Source organism: Astatotilapia calliptera, chromosome 3 (genome assembly GCF_964374335.1).
Source record: "Astatotilapia calliptera chromosome 3, fAstCal68.1, whole genome shotgun sequence".
Classification (NCBI taxonomy): Eukaryota; Metazoa; Chordata; class Actinopteri; order Cichliformes; family Cichlidae; genus Astatotilapia; species Astatotilapia calliptera.
Genome location: NC_137424.1, coordinates 6,469,849 through 6,489,742, shown reverse-complemented (window position 1 = coordinate 6,489,742; position 19,894 = coordinate 6,469,849). Strand labels below are relative to the sequence as shown.

At 43.9% G+C, this 19,894-nt stretch overlaps 1 protein-coding gene and 1 long non-coding RNA gene across 2 annotated transcripts in view; one reads left to right on the top strand and one right to left on the bottom strand.

The window, feature by feature from the left end:
* Positions 1-19,894, bottom strand: part of LOC113011595 (NACHT, LRR and PYD domains-containing protein 3-like) — a 604,422-nt gene that overhangs the window by 520,249 nt on the left and 64,279 nt on the right. The window lies entirely within an intron of this gene.
* Positions 2,872-19,894, top strand: part of LOC145425130 (uncharacterized) — a 124,349-nt gene continuing 107,326 nt past the window's right edge. The window contains exon 1 of the long non-coding RNA XR_013905798.1: positions 2,872-3,548. This is a non-coding gene — a long non-coding RNA (uncharacterized LOC145425130). The remainder of the gene's footprint in view (positions 3,549-19,894) is intronic.

Below are 19,894 nucleotides of genomic sequence, written 5' to 3'. Positions count from 1 at the left end.
TGGCATGTCATTGTGGGGCTGGCCTCTGCTGGGATTGAGAATATGTGATGGCGGGGGCAGGGTTGGTTACTGGGGTTTATCCTGATCTCCTGTTTAGTGGAACTGTGCTCCTTTGAATCCACAGCACTAACCTGGCACACACACATAAAATGCATCATTGCTACAGAGCACAGCAGGACTCATTATGAGTGGTGGGGCAGGCTGGATGGTGTTGAGGAGTCGTATCGCAGTGACATTGGCTCCCCTGCTTCACTCTCTCCTGCCCCACTAATGCAACTCACTAATCCCTCTGTCCCCTTTAGGTGGGGCTCACGCTGACAAGATAAAATAAGCTGCACGACTGGTGGGTGGGGGCTGTGCTGTCAGCCCCCCTGGGTCTGCTCCTCTGTGATCCTCAGTGGGCCAGTATGCCTCTCCTGGTAGCTCCATGGGGGATGGTGTGGTGGGTTGGTGGGTGCCATGGCGACTATGTGCGGACTTCACATTTTTGTCTGCTGTGACAGCTCCTTGATCTGGGCGGGGCCAGTGGGGTGTGGGTAGGTCCTTTGTGGGGCTTTGGACGTTGCCTGAATATTGTCAGGCAGCTGGGTGCTGTGCCTCGACCCTTTCTTCCTTTGCATTTGTGGTTTGGTGCCATAAATGCACAACATAGAAGAGCCACCTCGACGGGACAACACTCAGCGGTTCATCTGTCTCTCTTCCACAGCATGTCTTTATCCTGTCTTCCTTCTCTCACCCCAACCAATCACAGCAGATGGCCCCGCCCCTCCCTGAGCCTGGTTCTGCTGGAGGTTTCTTCCTGTTAAAAGGGAGTTTTTCCTTCCCACTGTCGCCAAAGTGCTGCTCATAGGGGGTCATATTGTTGGGTTTTTCTCTGTATGTATTATTGTACGAGCTACCTTACAGTATAAAGCACCTTGAGACGACTGCTGTTGTAAACTGAATTGAATTAAGAAACAACTCTTAGATTCCTCACATGATTCTCCTGTATTCCTACGGGACGCCAAGGTAATATAACATGGAAGTGTGTCGCAGTGCCTGGTGGCCACATGTTACCCATAAACTGTCAACCTGACCGTACTGTAGCTACGTCCAAAGACTAGTTAAAGATTAAAGCTTTTTGGGGGGTTAAATCTGACATAAATAAAGAAAGAATAACATTAAAGTCGATTCTTTTGATCACTGTGGTTCTACTTTGAGGATATGATGTGTAAAAACCCTCAGTTGTGGCTGGTGGATCTCACATTCCTGGTCTTTGTAATTCCAGTTCAATGAAGCCTCATTTTCACCTTTTTCCAGGTAAATTTTCCCAACTGTTCTAATGTCCATGCTGTGGCATTGTCCCATCATTTGTATTTCCTGTTAATGGATTTTTAATATGGTCTGGGAAATTACTATATATGAGTAACTTCCTGTTGTATTGCAGCTTAAGGCCATTGTCACTGAAATAAAGCCCGAGTTGTAATAGTTTGCATCCAGAACGAGGAAAAGGAAGAAACCCAAACACTGCTCAGTGGATGAGTCCGTCCTGGAATAAATACCAGGACAAAACTAAAAAGAAGAGCTTGTTTCCTCGAAGCAACAACAGAAAGCTCTTTGTCTCTACAGATGTTTCTGGGAAACACGTTAACAATATTTAAACATTTGTTCTTAATAAACGTTTTTACTTAATGATGCTTTATGATATTTCTATCTGACCTAATGCAGCAGCGTATCCACATGAACTCTGCAGTGTTTCTACCCAGAGGCCACCGTGGTCCTTCTTTACTAATGCTGAGGGTTTTCTCCCAGCCGTGATAGCCTTTGACAGGTAAACTGAGTCATTCCAGCCCAGTGCAAAAATAACCTCCCTGTCTGCTCTTAACTTCACGCATCGATGCTAAAACGTTGCATAACTGAACCTGCAGACTGTGATCCTGTAGCTGTCGAGGAGAGGGCTTGATGCCGTCCATCTTCTGCTCAATTAACAACGCCTGCAACCTTTTGAGCCTTGGTCCTGCTACAGTCACAAATATAACATCATCACTCTTTATTTGATCCACTACACTGCTGTCATTTCTGTTATGGCCCCACAAGGTCACTGAATCAACCCCACAGCATCACGTACAAGTTTTCAAAGCGGTGTTCTAATCTGCTTCGAGCTTTCATCATTTTAGCCAGCCCCTCCGATCTTCTCCAGGTAAACACTACAAAGAAAGAGTTCAGTCTGAATAAAACATCTTGTGCATGTCACACGATACAGCATCCACAGCAGTATACACTGCAAACAGCAGAAGCTCTTCCTTCTTAGCCTTCGGTCCAGCAGTGATGATCTCCTCCTGCTTTTGGTTCACATCACCTTTCTCCTGAAAATCTGAGCTGGGCTTGACAAACCCTCAGCTCAGCGTGATATAAAGGTAGCTCTTCTAGTGTATTTGCCATCTCCTGAGCTCTCATTGTTACCATCTCACATTCTTCTCCAATCCATGGTTAGGGTGCTGCTCATAGGGGGTCATATGATTGTTGGGTTCTTCTCTGTATCTATGAAGCGCCTTGAGGCGACTTTTGTTGTGATTTGGCGCTATATAAATAAAATGGAATTGAATTGTCAGGGTCAAAGTTCAGAGGAAAGTTTGTTCAGCAAATGAATGACAATAAATCACACATGTTTGCTGATTCACAGGTTAACAGCCTGGAGGAACAGGGCTGTGTCGTTCCTGTGATGCGATTCAGCTTTATTTCAGCCACTCAACAAAACAACATTATATTATATTTAATATATATTAAATATGTGCCAACTGATTCAGTACGTTTCATGTAGAAATATCTGTGGCAACTTTTTGTTGCAGCAATGATCTCAAAACACGGGGGGGGGCTAAGATGAATGTCTGCTGTGAGGACAGGGGGTGTGCATGTGCTCAAGTCACGTGACACGTCATTTACGCAACATTTGGTCGATTTCAAAGTTACAGTGAGATAAAATCATGTTATGGATTGCACTCAGTATATTGTGCCGACATGGTGAGATTGTGTCTGTCGAGCCGAGGAGAGCGTCGCAGTGCCAAAAGCTGTAAAATGAACTATCAGGCTGGAGTGTGCTGCCACAGCACAGAGCAGTCACAGAGTCCTGCAGGCAGAAGAGGAGTGATCGTGTTAGCCACCTTACAAAACAAAAAGACATGAAGTGAAAAGCAGAGCGCAGAGTGAGGCAGAAGAAGACAGACTGGGCCAAGTCCTGCATGTGCGAGAGCGAGCGAGACCCGGGACAACGTCATCCGCCTCGCCTGGACTAGTCCGCCGGCCGGAGGAGGGACAGTGGCTGCACTGTGCAGCCGAAGACTCACTTTGATCGCGCAGGAAACGAGCGACGCAACCGGTCCACCGTCCGTGCAAACTGCGCCAGGCAGCGTATTGCAAGCTGGAGGACACCGAGGAAAGTCACAGTAGGAGCGGTGCTTAGTGAGAGGTGATGTCGGGGGGACATGGCTTCTTCTCCGGTCACCCCAGCATCGCTTGAAGGAGAAACACCTTCACCCACCGGGAACGAGGAGCCCGCGACCACCCGACAGGTACGACACGCCTCCGAGACCCTCTGCGCGCCCGGTAACGTTGTAACGTTTTACCGAAGTTCATTCGCAAACACACCAGTTTAAGATGGACCCGAGAATCAGCACACGGGAGCACTGGTGTCTGACTCAGCAGAAACGGCTCGACGTGCGTGTAATGCTTCGTATTTGATAACGATGGAATAATTCTTTAAAATAAGCACACAGATAAACACTGGTGGGTGGAAAAGCTCGTGTTTTGGTGAAATGAGTCCCGCCTAGTCCGGTCTACACCTCATTCAGCAAACATCTGAGTCACCCTGAGACGCCAGTGCGCGTCCTTGTGATGCAAAAAGCCGTAAGTGACACGCTGTTTACACGCAGGAGCAGTTTAACACATGCAGGTTGTGCCAGTAGGCGTTTCCTTCAATGTGACACCAAACGTGTAAATCAGTGCTGGGAGCGGATGTTGGACCTGATCAGTCTTAATCTGACAAACTGTAGTTCCTGCTCTGTTTCTAATTCAGCCCCATGACAGACAACCAGCATGTTCTCCTGTCACGTGTTATTGACACGCACATATTTAGTCCGTGTGTGGGATGTTAAAGGTGAGTTTGTTCAGGGCACGATCAGACTGAGGCCATTTCAACAGGTGCAAGGAAGTGTTAGTGTGGTTACTACGGCAGCACTGATGCCCTGATGAGTGCACATGGCTGGAATGAAAAGTCAATGCTATGTATAGCATGAACTACTTGTTGTCTAAGGCGGTGCAGAGAGTGAGCAGGAAATATCTGAGGTTGGATATTTCAGTACATACAGAGCTGTGCAGAGACATTAGGATCTTAAACTATTGTCTGTATCTGGCAAAGCGAGAATCTGAGCCTTGTGTACAAACTGTCTGGTGTTTGTTCTGGCAGGAATATGAAACTACTGTGCACAGCATGCTTATTAAGATGGCCCAGGACCAGGTCATCTTGCAGGATGGTAGTGTTACATCGAGAAGGTTCCTCTTTAATTGTTGGATTTCTGTGTGAGTTTTCTCCCTGTGCCTCTGTGGCCTCTCCCCACAGTATCTGTGTTTGTGTTTAAAGTGTTTAAAGTACAGCACTAGATGATCGTATGGGTGAATGTGACTTGTTGTAAAGCACTTTGAGTTGTTGTCTATATAAAGTCTAAATGGAAATCCACTTATGTGCAGAGGACCAGAAGATCCAGCGCATCGAAATAAAAAGTTCTTTGCTTAAACAATGAATTGTGCGATAAAATATTAATTTACAAATTCATTTTTAAGTTATTTTATTTATTCAATACAAAAGTAATTTATTATCTAGTAATTTAATTGAAAATAAAAAAATTTATAAATCAGTATTTGAAAATAAATAATTATTCCATTAATAAATACTTCAAATCAGAAAAAAAAGAAATAAAATCTCAATAAAAACCTCACATCAAAAATCCTTTTCCTGTGTCGTCTCATGTCCAACATCTGTGTAGGCAGAGTGTAAACACAGAGGCTGAATGGCCTTTGGTATAGGTGCAAAGCTAAGACTGTCTAACCAATGACAGAGCTCCTTACCTCTCACCGGCTAATTTGCATTGCTCCGGGATTTTGGAAATTTATCCATTTATTCATTATGATGTGGTTCAACATCATAATGCTGAACCACAGAAACACACACACACATATATATATGTATATATATTAGGGGTGCAATGATACTCGTATCGATATTGAACCGTTCGATACAGTGCTTTCGGTTCGGTACGCATGTGTATCGAACAATACAATATTTTTAATTTATTTTATCAACTTTCCTTCTGCAGATGCTGTCTGTGTTGAGCGCTCAGTGGATCTGTGTTCGACTACTCCGCCTAGGCTGCACTGTCGAGCACAGATCCACTGAGCGCAGCGCAAGCTAGCAGACCGAAGCTAAGCTCGTTGCAACATGGCAAACTGAACCTCCCCCACTAGTGATGGCCAAATGAAGCTTTCCGAAGCACTGAAGCTTGTATTGAAAAACGGTTCATTACTCGAAGCTTTTCAACACAGTCCTCTCCGGTGACATCTGGTGGTGAAAACTTTGAAGAGCAGCTTGAATCTGCAAAATAAAACGGACTGCTCAATCATCGCTGCTCACTCAAGAGTGGAGTTCTCTCTGATATTGGGCCACCGTTCCGTTGCTTTGAACATGTAATTGGTTTTGTTTTCTCGATTGGGGGGCTGAAAAAAATGTAATGCGTATCTGCGTAATACATTTTGATCAATAAACTTTCCCTATTTAAACATGCACTATGGTGTGGCCTTTCTTTGCTCATAACTCCTTGATGTTGGTAAATACAATAAGTGAGCAATATATATAATATACATATGATAATGCACAGCACATTATGGAGTATGCCCCTGCTGTGAAGTCCTGCCTCCATCTACTTGTCGTTTAATCACTGGACAGCTGGACAGGTTCATACAAAATATTAGATGAGGCCAATTCCTATACATATTTTTGACCTAGGGGTGGGATTGATTGTGAACTGGAAAGGGAAAATGCTTAGGAAGCTGAGTACGGCTGCATCGTCACTGATTTGTAGAATCATTTTGATTCGATACAGGATCCGATTTGATTGGAATCTGGAAAGTTTTGCCTCAGTCAGAAATATTACAAGTCTGATCATGACGACATGTTGTGAGGTTTAACCTGAGATGCTGGCGTTTCAGGCATAATAACGTTAATTTACAAATCGACACAGGATTGTAATGAATCAATATCACTTTATTCAATTTAGCATGGATTGTAATCAGAAAAGCGATAATCAAAACCCACCCCTAATCAAGAACTTGCAAAGTAAAAACATGATCTATGTCAGGTAGCCCTTTTGTTATTTACATTTAAAAAGAGGATTAGTGTTACTGTGCGCTGGCTGAGTCTGTTTCTTTTCTTAGAAATAGTTTCTCCTGCCCTGAAGAAAATCCACTTGCATGGAACAGAAGAGGCTGTGGAGTGCAGGAACCACACTGCAAGCTGGTAGATATGCAGGTATTCCTGGGTCCTGCAGACTATCACCTAACAACAATAAACAAAATGATTTTCTAAACTGTAGCAATGTAATGTACGTATAGTGTCAAATACATTTTTGTAGTCTTCATCAGCTTTAATTCACATGGAAGTGTTCCTAAAGTCATATGCTGTAATGATATTTACATTATGAAAACATGATTTTGGACATTTCAGGTTTTTCACTTCGGCAGATAAAATAAATTGAGCAAAATCAACTCAAAATATTCCCACACGCCAGAACGTCCTCTCTTCCTCGCTGGCTCCATATCTGTCAGTGGAATGATCACCTCTTCGCTCTCTGTCACCATCAACACACTCCACGAATCCCGTGGATGATTCACTTCCTTATATCCGTTTGAATCAGGTACCAAAGCAGTTACGTGCGTAATGAAGCTTTGGACGTCACTGGTCACGTGACTTTTGCCAAACGAAGCAAGCCTCGACACAGTGCTTCTGAACCAGTGTGTTGTTTTTTTCGACACATGCTCCGGAGCATCAGCTTCAAGCGGGCCATCACTATCCCCCACCCTCATTCAGATCTGGCCTTTGGAACTATTTTGGTCTTCATGTGACGTATGACCCTGAAGGTAAGCGCGTCATGGACTAAAGTAAAACAGTATGTTGGATGTGCCACGCAATGCTCAATTACATGGGTGGGAACTAGTGTGTTAGCGCAGTTAGCTCGTTAACGTGTTGGCCGTCTAGCCCCACGCACGGGGCGATCCGCGGTCGCTCATTAACGGAGATTTGCCGTGTTGTGGCGTTAAGGTCATTTCAGATTAACGCTGACAGCACTAGTGGGAACACAACGAATATGACTGCACATTTACTCCGACATCATCCTGGTGCAAAGACAAGTGGAAGCAGACAAAACAACAAGCACCATGCTGCAAACTTTACCCGAGTCATTTAGACAGCCGTTAGCACAGGATTCTCCTTATGGGGACCTGATATTTTTAATATGCTGCTGAGAATATAGCCCAGAAGAAGCATATAGTAGAGCTTTTATTTTGAAAGAGCCATTTCTCTGTAATAAACTCTCTTTTCCAAAGATGGGTGATTCCTCCATCAGATAGATTTTTTTATTATTATTTTGTTGTTTCAGCAACATTAAATTTAAAAACTGTACATTTGAGTTAAAATATATATTTATAATTTTAATAAATGACAAATTAAAAAGGCATGAACATTTTTTTTGTATCGAAAAAATATCGAACCGTGACACCAAAGTATCGAACTGAACCGAACCGTGAATTTTGTTTGTCGTTGCACCCCTAATATATGTGTGTGTGTGTATTTATACATCAATCCATTTTCTTGCTTATGGAGTTCAGGGCCTGGGACCTACTCCATGTCAGCTTTCAGTGTTTATGAACATGAACATTATGAACTCATGACTCCCTTGGGAAGCCTATGGTTTTTCATAGGCAGGGGATATTTGTTTTATCACAGTTCATTACCAAACAGAGCAGGGTTCTAGTTGATTTGTGGCTTTTAGGATATTATGTACAGGTGTGTAAAAGTGGAGTGAATATAATTACAAACAGCAATGCTAGTGGAGTGATGACAGACAGGGCGGTTGGGGGGTGGTGAACAGTTTGCCAACAGTTCTCCCCTGTAGAGAAGGACATCTGCCATTTCTTTTTCCTTTTAGTCAAACAATTCAGGTAGTGATGAAAGAAAATCAGACTGTGGCAGTGCTTGCAGCAGGTAACGGAGTGATAATGCAGAGTTTTTACTGCAGTGGACAGTCCCTAGTGTGACCATCGCTGGAACCAACCAGCTGATTTACACCATGGCAGCAGTTATCAGTGAAGTTCTTGGCTGCAACATGAACAATCTCAAGTAGCAATGCCTCCCATGGAGAAGGACACTAAGGCTAAACCCTTGAGGCGACTTTTGTTGTGATTTGGCGCTATATAAATAAAATTGAATTGAATTGAATTGAAAGACCAAGGGAGCACGAAGGGATGTTAGCCAACTATCAGAGCTGCAGAAAGGTGCGATGAAGAAGGTGCCTAAGAAGTACAGCAAGCTCCCCATACCTGAGGCCTTGGAAACTGCCAAGCAACGACTCAAAGCCTTGGCCAGCCGCTTGAAGGGACCATACCAGAGAGATAGAAGGCAGGAGAATTAACTAAGAGTAATCTACAGTTCAAGGTATATTCTCAGTGGCAGGGGGACACTATGAGAAGAGCCCCACCAAGGCTGGAGATGGAGCAATACTGGAAGAGCATATGGGAGTAGGATGCAACCCATATGGAGATGCTCTGTCGCCGCTGCTGTTCTGCATAGGCCTGAACCCTCTCAGTGAGGTCTTTGACAAGACTGGCTACAGATGCAGAGTACAGAATGGAGCAGTTGGATCAAACTACCAGAAGGCAACATTGAAGACATAGAGGACAGTTACAAGTACCTGGGGATCCCGCAGGTGAATGGGAACCATGAAGAGGCCGCCAGGAAAGCTGCATCCACCAAGTACCTGCAGAGGGTCAGGCAAGTCCTGAGGAGTCAGCTGAACAGTAAGAACAAGATCCGGGCCATCAACACCTACGCCCTGCCCGTGATCAGGTACCCTGCTGGGGTAATAGGCTGGCCAAAGGAGGAGATAGAAGCCACTGACATAAAGACAAGAAAGCTCCTTACCATGCATGGAGGGTTTCACCCCAAGTCCAGCACCCTGAGGCTGTACGCTAAGCGGAAGGAAGGGGGCCGGGGACTGGTGAGTGTCAGCACCACAGTCCAGGATGAGACAAGGAACATCCAAGAATACATCAGGAAGATGGCCCCAACTGACCGAGTGCTCAGTGAATACCTCAGGCAGCAGAAACCCAAGAAAGAGGAGGGAGACGAGGAACCATCATGGAAGGACAGGCCCCTGCACGGTATGTACCACCGGCAGATAGAGGAGGTGGCTGATATCCAGAAATCCTACCAGTGGCTGGACAAAGCTGGACTGAAAGACAGCACAGAGGCACTAATCATGGCAGCACAAGAACAAGCTCTGAGTACAAGATCCATAGAGGCTGGGGTCTATCACACCAGGCAAGACCCCAGGTGCAGGCTGTGTAAAGATGCCCCAGAGACAATCCAGCACATAACAGCAGGGTGCAAGATGCTAGCAGGCAAGGCATACATGGAACGCCATAACCAAGTGGCCGGCATAGTGTACAGGAACATCTGTGCCGAGTATAACCTGGAAGTCCCGAGGTCAAAATGGGAGATGCCCCCAAAGGTGGTGGAGAATGACCGAGCTAAGATCCTGTGGGACTTCCAGATACAGACGGACAAAATTGTGGTAGACAAACAGAAGAAGACGGCCGTAGTGATCGATGTAGTGGTCCCGAACGACAGCTGCATCAGGAAGAAGGAACACGAGAAGCTGAAGGGGTACCAAGAGTTGAAAGAAGAACTGAAAAAGATGTAATTTCTTACAAAGAAAGACATTTCTTGAACCATTTGGCAGTGTTCAGCCTTTTCTCCGTTTCCCTTCTGTAACAATGATTTCTTTACAGCCTCCCAGACAGCTGTTTGGGAATCACGCTGTTGCAGAGATGCTATTGTGCCTGTCAAACTATGTTGTCTTTGGCATTTTGTAAGAAATTAAATGTGTTTGAGAGCACAGTTTAAAAGATACAGTTTAAAATTGGTTCTTTGCTAAGTCTGTTATGTACGTGCTAGACACAATACTGGTTCATCCCTTGACTTGAGTGCCTTTTTTATGTTTCAGTGATTCATGGGTCAATGGCTTAACAAACAAAAACATGCTTCTGAAATGCTTGATTTTCTTTAGGATTGGTTAAACTAAAAGACGTTGACAAGGAATTTTAAGGGTTTTAGGAAGCATAAAACCGAAATCAGTTGTATTGGATACGAGTATAAATGAGTGCTTAGGCTCATGCAAGAAAAAACATCTTAGACAGGATATGACAAAACGTACTGTGATACAATTCTTCATTACTACAGCTCTTTGAGTGCTTTTGTAAAAAGTCAAATCTGTGCTCCATTAAACCCTGTAGAAGTTGTTTCGAATGCTGACAGTGGACAAACAAAGTTGTCATATAGCTTAAACATTAACAGTAGAAAAGGCCCGATAGGAATCTAACATCCTTGGAATCAAGCTGTGGGAGTGAGTTTTGAAACCTTTCTGTAGGACTGCTTTAAACTTGCCTTCTTGGTGATGTGTGTCTGATGTCTTGTTTGACTTGAGCAGATTCTTTACGTGCTTTAAGTTTCTAACACATTTGCTTTAACCAGTAATTGAAACTGCTGAGTAGGAAGTACTAAAGTGGGTGTTGAGCATGTTGGGCGTGTCCGTATTACCTGTTTCGATGTTTTCTTTTAATTGAAAGCGTTTCATGAATATGAAATGCTTCTGCGTAATGTTAAACGTTATAAAATATTCTTATGATTTAAACTCTGTATTCATGGCTTATTCTTTCCTGGCCTTTCCTGTAAGCACTTTTATGCTCGGTGGTAAAATATCACAGAACTAGCAGTTTGGCGAGTGTCATACCGCCTGGATTAGTGGCTCAGCTGGTAATTCAGAGATTTATGTAGCTTAGTTTGCTGTGTCATGCTGATTTGGGGAGACTGGACACAGACCTGAGTCATTCTCTTCTGGGTGATCACAGTGGTTACTCTCCTCCCTTCCTCATCTCACCCTGCAAAGAAATCTGCCTTGACCTCTTCCTCTGTGTTAGTTTGCTGTCCTTTCATTAGCTAGCATTAGGTCTGTCTCATTCTCCTCTCCTCCATGAATGTATCCCCACTGATCCCATTACATGCTTGTCCTGCAGACACACCAGCAGATGACAAACCATCCATTATCTTGGACGGAGGTACACGTAGCAATGAATTAGGCAGCAATAAAGCTTTTATTCAGCTGCAGTTATTTGTCTTTCACAGAGATACGTTGGGTTGAACACTGTTGCACTGCTGTAATAGAAACATGTACACAATAGTGATGGGTCGGTCGCGAACGAAATGGCTCTTAGAGCCGGATCTCTGACATGAACGACGCGAGTCGGCTCCTAATCTATTTAATTGTGTTGTGGTTTGCAGTGTTTTGTGTTGTTTCACTTTAAATTTGTAAAAGGAAAAAGCTGAAAATTTAAATAGTTAAAAGTTTAAATGTGAATAGTTGATTTTTGTATTATATGATTTATTTATTACATTTTATGTGGAGTGAATAAATAAAAGTATATTTACGGTGACCCCTAGAGACAAAACACATAAAAACTCCAAAACACGTAAAAACTCCAAAACACGTAAAAACACGTACAAACTCCAAAACACGTAAAAACTCCAAAACACGTAAAAAAACGTACAAACTCCAAAACACGTAAAAAATCAGAAGCACATAAAAACTCAAAACACGTACAAAACACAACAGACGTGCTCCAGGATGCTGGGCGCAGTGTTGAGCTTTTGTTACCTCGTGGCTACACAAGCCAGCAAGTACCAACGACCGGATTTGGTGTGTGGTAGTAACAGGTAAATGAACTTTTTTTTTAAATTATTTGAATATATATGAGTGCTTGTGTATAAATACACAAACAATACACACATGCTTTCAATTGTGTAATTTAGGTGATCTAGTAGCTCTGCTTTGGAAGTTCAGTTCATGCTAGAAATGTGTTTTGGAGTTTGTACGTGTTTTGTCTCTAGGGGCCACCGCATATATTTATATATAAACATATATAAATAAAACCACTTTTTTTTTTTACATTAGTAATTCCTTTTGTGCATAATTTTATATTATTGTTAATAATAATGTAAATTATTGCAACAAAACAACCTGAAGAGCCGGTTCTCTAACAAGAGCTGGAAATCCCATCACTAGTACACACTGACTATAACATCAAATGTGAAGTCGTGCAGGCCGTGGTCATTTTTTAACATGTCTCTTCCAGATTGGACGTGACCTCACATTTATCAAACATACTTTATAAAATCAAACAGTTAGAAATGACATTCATTACTTCATTATGTAACATGTGATCTAAACAGCCCTCACAGCACATTTGTTTCCAAAGCAAAGTAAATTGAAATAATTGTGCCAATAAATTAGATTTGAAAGCTCTTATTCTAATTTTCTGTTTTGATGATATTTGGGATATGCTGTTTATGTAGAACAGCTAAAACTAGTTCTTTATATTCCCATATAAATGATAAACACATATTATTTACAAAACACTGCCCGGTGGACGCCAAAGGACGGCCTGTTTTGATTACGCTGTGATCTTTTTGGACTGCACATTTTTGGTCTACGATCAAAGCTGCCACACCACGCTGGATTAATCTCCCAGTAGCTGAGTTTATGAAGTCATAAGAAAGGAATGTCCCACATGTTCCTGCTGTTACACCATATTTGGACTGGGACACCTTTGCTAACCTCTGTTGTTCAATGACACACTGATTTGAATCTGGAGGTGCTGGCGACATATTTGCAGCAGTGTGGGTTCACAGAGGCTGTTTGGACTCTGAGCATGTGACACACCAGTAGCGTGCCACACTGGGCCTCTCGGGGTGGCGTACAGTGTCACTGTGTGTGTCTATTTAAGTGTTTGTCGTGTAAATGAGGACAACCAAGATATGTGAAGTATAGAGTGGTGTACCACAGTGACAGGTTAATGTCAGTGTGTGAGTGTGTAGCAGTTTGTGTGGCCAGAGAAGGTCAGCAGCCTCCAGAGGACAAAGCGCTTGTGTTCTTCCACAATCGCCCGTTTGATCAGACAGATCATTTGGCATCTGTCAGGCTAAAAACAACAACACAACATGAAACCAAGCATACGCTCTGCAGTCCTGCAGCTAACTCCTGACAGTCTGTCTGCTGTAGGCTGAAGAAATCAGGGGCTCATTCATCTGCACCTGTCAGCGTCTTTATGCTAACAATAGATCAAACAGTATGTGTCCACAGGATGTGTAATGTTGAAGGTTACCGTACATCCTTATCTCCAGCACTGAGAATCATTTATCACTGATCGCTGTCTCTGCTTTGTTTTGACATATTTCATATTTATATATTTCATATTTATAAGGTAAATACCCTACAACATTACAGAGAAGAAGAAGTAACCCCAGGCTCGGTGAGGGGCAGCCATCTGCCGTCACCAGCTGGAGGTGATGAGTGGAAGACTCGATAGGCCACTCTTATTTTCATCCACTGCTTCGTTACCTCGACACGATGTTTTGGATCATCGTCATGCTTGAACATCCATCTTCATGGGACGAAGGTTCCTCGTCACAGTACGATACGTGGTCCTGTCTATTGGCCCCTCCATGCAGGGAGGTCATGTTGTGCTCTTAGCAGAAAAGTGACCCATGTTTCCACCGCTTTACTGTGGGGGCGGTGTTCTTTGGTTTTTAGTGATTGTGAGGACGTTTTCACAGACAAACCATCACAAAAAACCCCATTAAGTGCCAACATAACATAAACCTGTAGTTTTAAAATTTTTAAAAAACTTCTCAACAGAAAATCTGTTTAAACAAAAAGGTTTTGAAGTGCTTTTTAAAAGAATTGACAGAGTCAGCTGTACACTGGTGCAGAGCCTTGGTGGTTTCTCTAATCCAGCACAGAGGCCAGTACATTAATCTAAATGCAATGATGGAAACGCATTGATAATTTCTTCCAGTTCAGCAGAGGAGACCATGTTTAGAAATGTTAGGAGTGAGATAAAGATTTTACACAGTTGAAACTCAGAGAAGACTCAAACATTACACCAAGACTTTGAATGCTGAACTTAGCATGTGAACAAAAATAGAATAGAATGCGTTTTATTGTCACTACACACATGCACAATAAGCTTCAGAGCATCTCCTATTCAGTGCAGACGTGGGAAAGAAAGGGGGTGAGTTGCACAGTTCTGCAGCACTATCTACAAATATAGAAACAAAACATAGTGCTATATATTACAGTGTGGGTTACTGCACCTAAATTAAGTGTTGCACTGTGGTGATGATAGTTGTGTAGTCTGTGTGTAGAGGTCCTACATTGGGGGGTGGAACTGTGTTTATCATGTGTGAGTTCAGGTTACGGGTGGAAAAAACTGTTGTGAGTCTGTGGGTCTCCTTGCTGATGCACCTGTAGCGCCTCCCTGAGGGAAGCAGGTTGAACAGGTTAGAACCGGACTGGAGCTGTCATGGATAATGCTTGCTGCTCTGCTGAGGCAGCGGGAGGAATAAATGTCCATCAGGGAGGGGAGAGGGCAGCCGATGATCTTCTGTGCTGTCTTGACCACACTCTGAAGCCTCTATCCGCCTTAGTGCAGCTGCCGTACCATACCGTGATGTCAGCAGCAGGTTGGAGTTCAGCTTGTACTTCCTGAAGACTCTCAGGAAGTGCAGCCGCTGTTGGGCCTTCTTGACGACCGCTGAGATGTTGTCTGTCCAGGAGGTGTCAGCAGAGATGAGGACACCAAGGAACCGGGAGGTGTGGACCCTCTCCACACACTCCCCGTTGATGTAGAGGGGGGCCAAGTCAGTGCCTCCTGACGTTGACAATGACCTCCCAGTCCCAGGCTGTTTTCTGAACACCATGCTGCCAACTTTAGGACTCTGTATGCTGATTCTTTCATCCGGGCTGGACTTCTTATTCTTGACTGAAACTTGGCTTTGCCCTGGTGAGTTCTTTTCTTTCTCAGAACCAACCCGATTCACCTTTCTAAGCTCACCCCAGTCCACTGACAGAGGTGGAGGGCCAGCTTCAGTTTTTAAAAACAAATTCACTGTGGTGTGCCTCAAGGATCTGTGCTCGGCCCAGTTCTTTTTCCTTGTACATGCTGCCTTTGGGAGTAATACTTAAAAAATATAACATTTCCTCTCACTGCTACGCCGACGACATAAAAATTTATTTCCCTTTGACATCAGATGTCTCTACGTCTCTGGAACCCCTGTTTGACTGTCTAAATGAGGTCCAAACGTGGTCACGTCTCTCACACTGAACGAGGATAAGACAAAAGTTATAGTTTTTGATAGTCACACCCCGCTGGAACAACTTACTGATGCCTTAGGGCCCCTTGGTAGCCATCTCTCACTCACTGTTAGAAACCTTGGTGTTTTCCTGGACAGCTCAAGAAATCGACCTCCTCTGTGGTAAAAAACAGTTTCTACCAGCTGCGTCAGATATCTAAAGCAAAGCCATACCTCCCTTTGAAGGACCTTAAAAAACTCATTCATGGTCTTATCACTTCCAGATTAGACTACTGTAATTCTCTCTACTCGGGCCTCCCACCTTCCTCTATTCACCGGCTCCAGTTAGTTTGAAATGCAGCTGCGCGTCTCTTAACTGGAACTAGAAATTATGCCCACATCACACCAGTTTTAGCCAACCTACGTTGGCTCCCTGTTGATTATCGTACCAATATTCAAAATTCTTTTGCTTACCTTTAAAATTTTAAACAATTTAGCTCCCAGCTATCTACGCGAGCGCCTCCATTTGTAAATCCCTAATAAGGCACTTAGATCTTCCAATCAAATGCTCCTGACGCAACCGAGGTCTCGTCTGAAGTCCAGAGGGGATCGGGCCTTTGCTGTCGTACCTCCCAGACTCTGGAGTACCCTCCCTCTTTATATTCGTCTCTCCGAGTCCATGCAGTCTTTTAAATTGCGTCTTAAAACTTATTATTTTAGTCTGGCTTTTGATCCAAACTACTATGTTATTTCTATTTTATTTATTTATTTATTTTGATAACACTTCTGAAGCGTCAGAGCTGTCCTTGCCTGTGATAGAGCTGACCTGCCATAGGACACTGGGAAGAGTGTAAATCCAGGCTGAATTCCTTGTGTTGGACAGTATTTGTGTGCAGCAGCAGCAGAGCGCACAAATCAAACTGTATGTTTTGGTAAGCCTGGCCTTCTTGTACTGGATGTCAGTGAGCCAGTAGCTGGTGAGTTCATCACATTAACATCTTTACTAGCAATTTCACTAGCTGGGACCACATCCTCAGTTACGATGAACGATGATGGATGAGGGACCGTGTACTGGTGCTGCAATGTGGGGAAGGCCTCAAAGAGGACCGGCAGCGGCTCCTGGGGGGCATGAAAATGAGAACAGAAGGTATTGGTGAAGGGGACATATATAAACTGAGGCGGCGAGAATGAGGTGTGGTCCCACTCCTGAAATTCAGATAATATCTCCACTTAGAATAAACTGGGTCAAAGAAAAAGTGCCTCTGATTGGGCTGCTTTCTACAGTTGGCTGTGAGTCCATTGCAGGGCATCAAACATGGATAAGGGGTTGTTTCAACAGTAATTCTATGATGAAAAATTAACGAGGCATTTATCAGGATCTATATTTAATTTAATATCTATTTAACATATTTAATCATTATAAAGCTCAGTGTCTATTTCTTAGCTTGTAAAGTTGTGAAATTCATGGCAGATTCACTTCTTGGCTGTTTTGTGTTTTATTAGATAGTTGATAATAAAGAGTGTCTTTGCCTGTGGCTTTGTTAAGACTGCAGGTTTTTGTCCGCCTGACCTTTGGTGACCTTGGCGAGCTCAGGATGAACAGGCTGTCTGCTGTGTTTGGGTGTGATGCTGCCTGCAGAGACAGTCTACTCTCATGCAGACACAACATCTTTACTGATATAACGTGGTCATGGACTCTTCTCTGTTCTTCCTTATTAAATAATAGTAAAATGACTCTGCAGTTTTGATTCAAAATGCACCAGGTCTGCTCAGTCTGAATCACACCGTTAGAGCCAGACCAAATGATTGGAGCACCAATGTTAGCACTCAAAGAGTCTAAGCAGTACCACTACCAGCTTTGGCCAGTGCAGGAGTGAACATGTAGATCCATGTTCTACTGAGCAGACACTGAGCAGAGGCAACATGCAGTAAATGAATTAGTGGTCTCCACATGTTTGCACCCAAAGTTTCCCTGCTTTTGTGAGCTGAGCTGTTTTAATATTTTCCATGTATTAGATGATACTGTCCAATGCTTCCAGGACTGTGAAGATGGAAAAAATGATGTTGCAGTCGTTGCTGAAGTGTTGGTACCATTTGAAGGAAGTCATTAAAGCGCCAGAGCGAGCAGACAAGGCAAGCACTCAAAGAATGTGGAAGGCAGTCGGGGAAAGTTGCCATGGACGGACTTAATTCCTCCCAGCCCCAAACAGCTTTTATACTGTGGACAAAAATACATGAAAGTGTGTGTGTGTACCTGTTTAGATGTCTCTGTGGGGACCAAGAATTGGAATGTTACTATACTTGTGGGGACCAACAGTCATTTATGAGGACAAAAGTGCCTCACGAGTTTGAGACTCACAATGTGGTTCTAGTGTCAGGGTTACAGTTAGGTTATGGTTAGGTTTAGGTTGAGCGTTAACCATCCATTATTGATGGTTACAGTGAGCGGCTAGGAAAAGGATCATGTCAACTAGGTGTCCTCACTAAGATATCAAAACTAGAATGTGTGTGTGTGTGTGTGTTAGTGAAAGGAACTGTAACTGGTCCCAGTAGCAGCAGGATACAAACGCCATAATGACACAGCTGCCTCTCGTCTGCCTTCCTCCCCTGAGTGAAATAAGATATTTGGGACCTTTGAATAGTTTTTTGAAAATATCTTTTTGTTTAAAGAAAGGAAAGAGAAGTTTAATCCTTTAACTATTTAACTGTTAGGTGTCAATCCCTGGGAGGGTTTCCCCCTTTTATTTGGCGTGGAGTCAGAATTATGGCTTCTCCACACTGTGGAAGTAGCTCTTTGACACAGTCGAGCAGTCATTGGTCATAACAGGATCATTTAAGACTGGATGATGAATAAGACTGTTGAAGTGCATGAGAAGGATCTCATATAAAACAGTCTGTGTCTGCTCCTCAATTCAATTTAATTCAGAAGACCCCTATGAGTGCAAGATCAAGGAAACAGTTCACCCTGCCTGGGATAGGGTTACCAGGGCCCTGCCCTGGAGCCAGGCCCGGGGAGGGTGCCAGAAGCTGTACATCTGGTGGCCGGGCACTGGTCCATGGGGCCTGGCTGGGCACAACCCGAAAAAGGGACATGGGCCCATTCTTATGCAGGCCCACCACCTGCAGTGGGCGCCATAGGGGTCGCATGCAATGTGTGCCACGTGGCAGCCAGGATCAGAGGCCATGGCGGACGGATCCCCGGCTACCAAGACCAAGACTAGACTTAGTGTCTCATAGTCATTGAAGAACTCTGACTTGCTTCCTGTTCTAGTTGTTCTCTGGAAAAAAATCTGCAGGTCAAACAGGTGCACATACAAAGAGCACATTATTGATTAAAGCCTGGAAAACAACTGAGGCATTTGTCAGCCCGGCACGCTTGAAATGTCCAAGTGTTGAAAACAGTTTTCCATTCGTCACCTCCCCAATGTCCACCAGATGGAACGTGTTTCTAAGATCAAGCTTAGTGAAGATTATTGCTCTATGTAGTGGCTAAAAGCTCCAGCTGAAGCTGTTCTACAGTGGCTGGATGCAAAGCCCAATCACCATATAACACAACGCCTCGCAGATTCATTCCCCATTCTGACTCTGGGATGTGTTGCACTCAGAGAGAGGAAATGTTTGCTGCTATTAGCGTGAATGCATCCCTCCCCGATGGCTAATATAAGCCCCCATGGTGGTATTGTCAATCCTCACAAGAACAGTAGGAAGCGCCTGAAGAAACCACCCAGCGCTGAAACCCTCTTAAACAGCCAAGCCAGACCACCAGGATGGCTGAGCCATCATACCCAGTAGCCGAAGGTATAATCTAAAGGGGACTGTTTTGTGCAGGCGAAAAAGAGTCAGGAATGCTGTGAGCAGGGCTGTGGAAGCTCTGCCATAGCCACCACCAAACAACTGAGTTATTTTTACACATCGGCTAGCATCTGGCCAATCCATCACCTTTCATTGCTCATGCCGTTACAAAACAAACAAACAAAACAAAACCCATCAACCCATAAATACGAAGAATCACTGTCGGCCCACCAGGCAAATGCCCAGTATGCCCGATTGAAGGCACTCACAGCTATGGCCTCTGACAGAGTGATGTAAAAGAGATGGAGTCCAGAGATAAACCCAGAATTGTTATATGTTGTACTAGAGACAACACACTCGTTTTGCAGGATCCACCTGTGTTATCGCACAGGGAGAATTGATGTGGCCATTCTTCAGTCCTTCTCTACCACTCCTCCTGAGTAAGTCTGCTCAGCTGCACTGACTTCTCACGATGTTCTTGATGAGGAAGCTGATCGTGACTTGTAGTTTCTTTCAGTATTCAGTTATGGCAGTGGTGTCCAAACCCAGGCCACGAGTGTCCTGCAGGTGTTAGACGTGTCCAGCTGATTTAAATGGCTCAACATGCCTTGA